A 6129-nucleotide genomic window follows, 5' to 3' on the forward strand; every position below is an offset into this window, starting at 1 on the left:
TCCCATGCTATATTTGAACTCCGGTCTCCCTGACTGCAGGATGGTGCTCTATCCACTACACCATATAGCTGCCTGAAGAATGGTTTCTTTTACAGAGTCAAAAGAAAATCAAGTTGAGAGGGGAAGACTCTCAGAGTTTCTAGTCAAAACAGAAACATTTGATATTTACACTCATTCTGAGCATTCAGAGACCAAACAAGGACCAAACAGTTTTGGACTGGGACCCACTGTTCGTTTATCAATGAGAGCCAAAGTAGAACAAGTCTAAGTTCTACTGCTCCTCCTCACATGTCTGTCTTTCTCCTGAAGTTGGCTGCTGAGCCCTGCTGTTGCTATCAACATGTTGGTGGAAAATGTCAAAATTGGGTTCCCAGCCCCCAATTCCAAGGCTATATCTGTTATGTCCGATTGGCAGTTCAAAGACATCAGCATTTCAGACTACAGAGAAAAACACGATGCGTTGTTGTTCTACTCCTTGGACTTCACCTTTGTGTGTTCCATAGGGATTATTGCATTCAGTGACTGAACTCAAGAATTTAAGAAACTCAACTGCCAAGGGATTGGTGCTTCAGTGGACTCATACTTCCGTCACCTGACCTGGGTCAACACAGTCAAGAAGAATGGTAGCCTGGGAGTTGTGAATATCCCCTTCCTGTCTGGCCAGAAATGAACTATTGCTTAGGATTATGGTCCTATCAGTTTAAAAGCCAATGAAAGAGTTTCATTCAGGGATCTCTTCATCATTGCTGATAAGGGCATTCTTCGCTAGATCACCATCAATGACATTCCCGTGGGTCGCTCTGTAGATGAAATGCTCTAGCTTGTCCAGAGCTTCCAGTTCACAGACAAGCACAGGGAAGTGTTCCCTGCTGGCTGGAAACTTGGGAGTGAGACTATCAAACCAGAAGTTCAGGACAGCAAAGAATACTTCTCCAAGCAGTAGTGAGCTGCTCTCTGTAGCCAAGAATGCCTCCTCAGGGGGCCTAGTCGTAGACCATGAATGAACGTGCTCCATCTTTTCCAAGCTTTCATGTGGAGCTGGATGTGTCCTTTTCTTCAAGACCATTTCTCCCTCCCTCAAGGCAGAAAGCCAACTGGCTGAGTTTGCCTCTTGCTTAAGTGTCTTTCTTTCTTATTCTTAATGACCAAGTGCTGTTAACAATGTTTGTACCATAGTCATCCTTCTGAACTTGAGCCTATGGGATATTCTGTAGCTCTATTAACTTGTCCTAAGGGGAAAAAAAAAAGAAATCTGGTCTATAAACCCAAACATATCTTGTGAGTTTCATGCATCAAAACTTATATTCTTTGGGACAGAGTATTCACAGTCACATGGATAACTAGAAGGATGGAAGTTTATTGTGGTTATTTTGTGTAAGAATGGGATAGATTTGGGCTTGTGTATAGTCAGCAGAGAAGGAACCAGTAAATTAGAAGAATTGAAAGTTGTCGTCTATTTTAGGGTTATTAATGCTATGACCCTTTCATTTATATTATTCCTCATCATTTCTTTTCATATTCTAGACTTTTATTTGGATCCATATTGTTATTATTGTGTTTATTTATTTTACTCTACGAGTATAATATTAGCAAGAGAGGCTACATGCAAAATAGCTAGATTGTGAATTTCAGTTAGAAAGATCTGGGTCCAGGTTCTTCCTGTGATGTAAACTGAGCAAGTCACTTAACTTTTCAGTGTCCCAGGCAACTCTCTAACATTATAATCAGCAGGCTTGTACAGACAGAAGCACCCTTCTTCTTCAGTGCATTTTCATTGTCTATTCCATATGCCTAGAATGCTTTGCCTACTTACTTTTTTTCCTTAGCTTCCCTGGCTTCCTTCTGGCCTGAGCTAAAATGTCACTTCTACAAAAAGTCTTACTTTGATCCTTTTAATGTTAATGCTTCGATCAATCAAATATTTATAGATTTATAGTGTCTATGTGGTAAGCACTATACCAAGTCTTGGGGATAGAAAAAGAGGTAAAAGATAGTTTTTGCCCTCAAAGAGTTTACAGTTTGTTGGGAAAGACAAACTAATATATACAAAACTACTTATAAATAGAATAAATAAAAAAAACAATTAAAAGAGGAAAGACACTAGAAATTATAAGGGGCTAAGAAAGGCTTCCTGTAAAGATAAGATTTAGTTGTTTGTCTTTCCTTTTCTAAGAGGACCAATGACATTCTTGGATTTAAGGGAGACAAAATTGTACAATGTCAGTCTCATTTTCTCTTATAGAGTCATTAAAGTATAGCATCAAGATAAAAGTCAAATGGTGATGGCAGAGTATGCAGTGAATGACCTTAGCATCTTTGATATCTAATCAATGTCCAGAGCCAAGAGATGGAGTAATTTGTTCATGAAACAGCTAAGGGATCAATGCCATTGGATCAAAAACTGCATGTCAGGGAATAAGGTCTAAGAAGACTAGAAAAGTAAGAGGCATTAGTGTGTGAAGGGCTTGAATGTCAAACAAAGCATTTTCTACTTCCAACTACTCTGTATATATTTCATAAGAACTTTATTTACATTTTTTCTCCTCCATTAAAATGTACATTCCTTAAAAACAGGTCCTGCTTTTGCTTTTTTTGTATCCTCAGTGCCTGATACTTCAACTTAATTTTTTTATTTAAACTTAAACTTCTGACCTATAAATAAAGCTAAGGTTTAGACTGATGAAATTGATGGCAAATTAGTACTATTAACGATCAATACTAAAATCTGGATATTAGAAAAAGCAAACTATTGAAATTTAAACTATGAACAAAAAGAATAAGGGAAATATATTTTATAAAAATTAATGTACTAGAAACTATGAAATCAATGAATCTGGAAATCATTTACTAGGTCAGCAATTGTTAAGGTCAGAAAATTAGAAGGATACATTTGAAAAAAAAAATCTATTCAAAAATGATGTAATCTATTAAGATGAATATATGGGAAAGCATTCATTATATATCTTCTCAGGGGTAGAAAATAAGGAAATCTTCAATACTCTTTCTACAAGAGGATAGCTGAAAGGCAAATGTAGTCTGTCTGCTAATCAGCCAGTCAGCAAATACCTATAAAGCCAAACAACACGCTGTACATTGGGGATAGAAATACAAAGAAAAAGGAAAACAATCCTTACTCTCTATAAACTTTTATGCTAATAAAGGAAGACAACATAGGCAAGAAAGCTCAAAAAAGTAAGTTAGGGGAAGAAGGGACTGGTAATGGAAACATGCATTCAGTCAGAAAGAAGGTCCACAGGGGTTGTAGATACTTTTCTATAGGTTTATTAGCAACAAAACAGTAGGTAAGCTATTTAATCTGTAAAATGAGGGTAATAATAGCTATACTGCCTCCCTAAAAAAGTTCTTTTGAGAAAAAACACTTTATGAATTATTAAATTCTAGATTAATGTGAGCTATCAATATTTGTCTAGAAAATAGAACAGGTAATTATCATAATAAGAATTAACATTTATTTAATAATTTGAAGTTTCCAAAGTATTTTTTTTACACATAAGCATCTACAAAGATTAATTGAATATGGATACAACTTAATTCATGGACTTGGGGACAGCTTACTATGTTTAATGGTGTTATTAGACTATAGACTTCACTCAACATGACCTTATATCTGTAATATTGACCAAAAAGATTCATTTGTAATTTTTTAAAGAGGTCCCAAAACAAAAGACAATCCATTTAGAAATGGTTTGGTTTTTGTATATATGCTTTCATATACACATAAATAAACTTATGAACTAATAAAGGCCTCTGAAAATTCAGCATTTGTTGACCATTTTCTGATAGATGGAAAAGTACACAGGCAAGCATTATATGGAGAGATATGACAATACTTATTATAGCCTATGGCAGTGCTAATCTATCAGCTATTGCTGTCTCAAGCAAATTCAGAGAATTGTAGTTAACAAGGGCACATATATCCTCATGGAGCACAGCCTGGTTAAAAGAGATGGCCTGTGTCCAATGCTGGATAGTCCAAGTGAGTCATTAAAGCATAGTCAGGGAAGCAGGCACTGTGAACAGATGTATTGGAGTTATCATTTGTTATCATAAATCTGTAACAAACTCTAAGAATAGGAAAAATTGTAACCATGGTTTATGTGTTAATGCCTTGCATACTTCTGTTTTCATCTATTATTTCTCAGCAAATTAATCTCCATCAAAATAAGAACAAGTGGAGATACACAGATGGAGAAGATAAGACTGCTGGAGACAAAGGACTTGGGTTCAATAACCAACTCCATCACAGTATAACCTCTGTGACATTGGGTGAATGACTTAACTTCTTGGGATTCAATCTCTTCATCTCAATTAATAAAACTTTGTAAGACTCTACTCTCTCTAGGCACTGTGCTAAGTGCTGAGGATTCAAAAAGAGGCAAAAGGCAGTCTTTGCTGTCTAGGAGTTTACAATATAATGAGGGAGATAATATGCAAAAATAAACTATATATATGGTAAATAGGAAATAATTAACAGAGGGAAGTTTATAGAATTAGGAGTAGAATAATAGAAAGTGGGCTTTAAATTGGGGTTTAAAGGAAAACAGGGAGGTCAGTAGTTGGAATAGAGGAGGGAGGGAGTATTCCAAGGATAGGAAGAGCCTGAGAAAATCCCAGAGCTGAGGGATGGAGGATCACATTCATGGCATAGAGAGGAGGCCATTATCCTTGGATTGAAGCATAAAGTGTGAGAAAACTTTAGGTAGCAGGAAGGTTATGAAGGGCTTTGAATGCTCAAGAGAGCATTTTGTGTTTGCTCCTAGAGACAATAGGGAATCACTGGAAGAAGACAAGTGCTGTGATTGGATTTGACTTTTAGGAAAATCACTCTAGTGGCTTTAGGAGGATGGATCAGAGTGATGAAGAATCGAGGCAGGCAGACCCACAGCAGGCTATAGCAATAATCCAAGTGTGAGGGGATATCGATCTGAACTGGGGTAGTAGTAATATCAGAAGAGAGTAGAGATGCTATAAAGGTGAATTCAGTAAAATTTGACAGCAGATTAAATATAAGGGCAGGAGGGGAAGGTGAGTTATAGTGAGGGATCTAGAATGACTTCTAGGTTGTAAATCCAAGGGGCTGTGATACTAGTGTTGCGCTCTATGGTGACAAAGAAGGTATTTAGGGTGAAAGGTAATGAGTTCCATTTTTTACATATTGAGTTTAAGATGTACATTAGATCTTTAGTTTGAGATATCTGAAAGGCAACTGAATTGGAAGTTAGTTGAAAGACTGAGCAGTTTAGTTAGATCTGAGAATAGTTAGCATAGACATGACAATTAAATGCAGGGGAGCTAATGAGTTCATCAAGTGAAATAACATAAAGGGGAAATGAGAAAAAAACTAAGCATAGAATCTGGGGGACTTTATAGTTAGAGGATTTTATTTTGAGAAAGATCTAGCACTCAAATAGGAAGAGAACCAGAAGAGAATGGTGTGCCCAACACCTAAAGAGAGTAACAAGGAAGAGAGAGTGATCAATTGTTTTCAGAGTTGTAGAAGAGAATTAGGATTAAGAAAAAGCCATTGACTCGGAGTCCTTTTTGTGTTGGCAAGGAACTGGAAATTGAGTGGATGCTCATCAATTGGGAATAGCTGAATAAGCTATGGTATAGGAAGGCAAGGCAATATTATTGTTGTATGAGAAATGGTGAGCAGGTTGATTTATGTAAATCTTGAAAGACATGAATTGATGATGAGTGAAGTTAGTACAACCAAGAGAACATTGTACACAGTAACAGTAAAATTATGAGATGATGAACTGTGGTAGGCTTGGCTCTTTACAACAGTGAAATGAATATGCCAAGTCAAGGTAAGATATGTGTTGAAAAATGCCATCTGCCTCCAGAAAGAGAACTTTATAGAGACTGAATGTATATTAAAACATAATATTTTTACCTTTTTTGCTGTTTGTTTATTTGTTGTTTTTTTTTTTCTTTCTTGTGGCTTTTTCCCCTTTTTGGCCTGATTTTTCTTGCATAGAATGACAAATATGTCTAGAAGAATTGCCCAGGTTTAGCCTCTATTGTATTGCTTTCTGCATTGGGGAGAGGGAGGGGAAAGGGAGAAAAAAAAGGAACACAAGATTTTACAAAGGTGAATATTGAGAA

At 36.4% G+C, this 6129-nt stretch overlaps 1 pseudogene; it reads left to right on the forward strand.

The window, feature by feature from the left end:
• The first annotated feature begins 340 nt into the window (after positions 1-340).
• On the forward strand, positions 341-1193 carry LOC100913386 (annotated as a pseudogene).
• Positions 1194-6129: the final 4936 nt, after the last annotated feature.

Source organism: Sarcophilus harrisii, chromosome 1, assembly GCF_902635505.1.
Source record: "Sarcophilus harrisii chromosome 1, mSarHar1.11, whole genome shotgun sequence".
Taxonomy (NCBI): domain Eukaryota; kingdom Metazoa; phylum Chordata; class Mammalia; order Dasyuromorphia; family Dasyuridae; genus Sarcophilus; species Sarcophilus harrisii.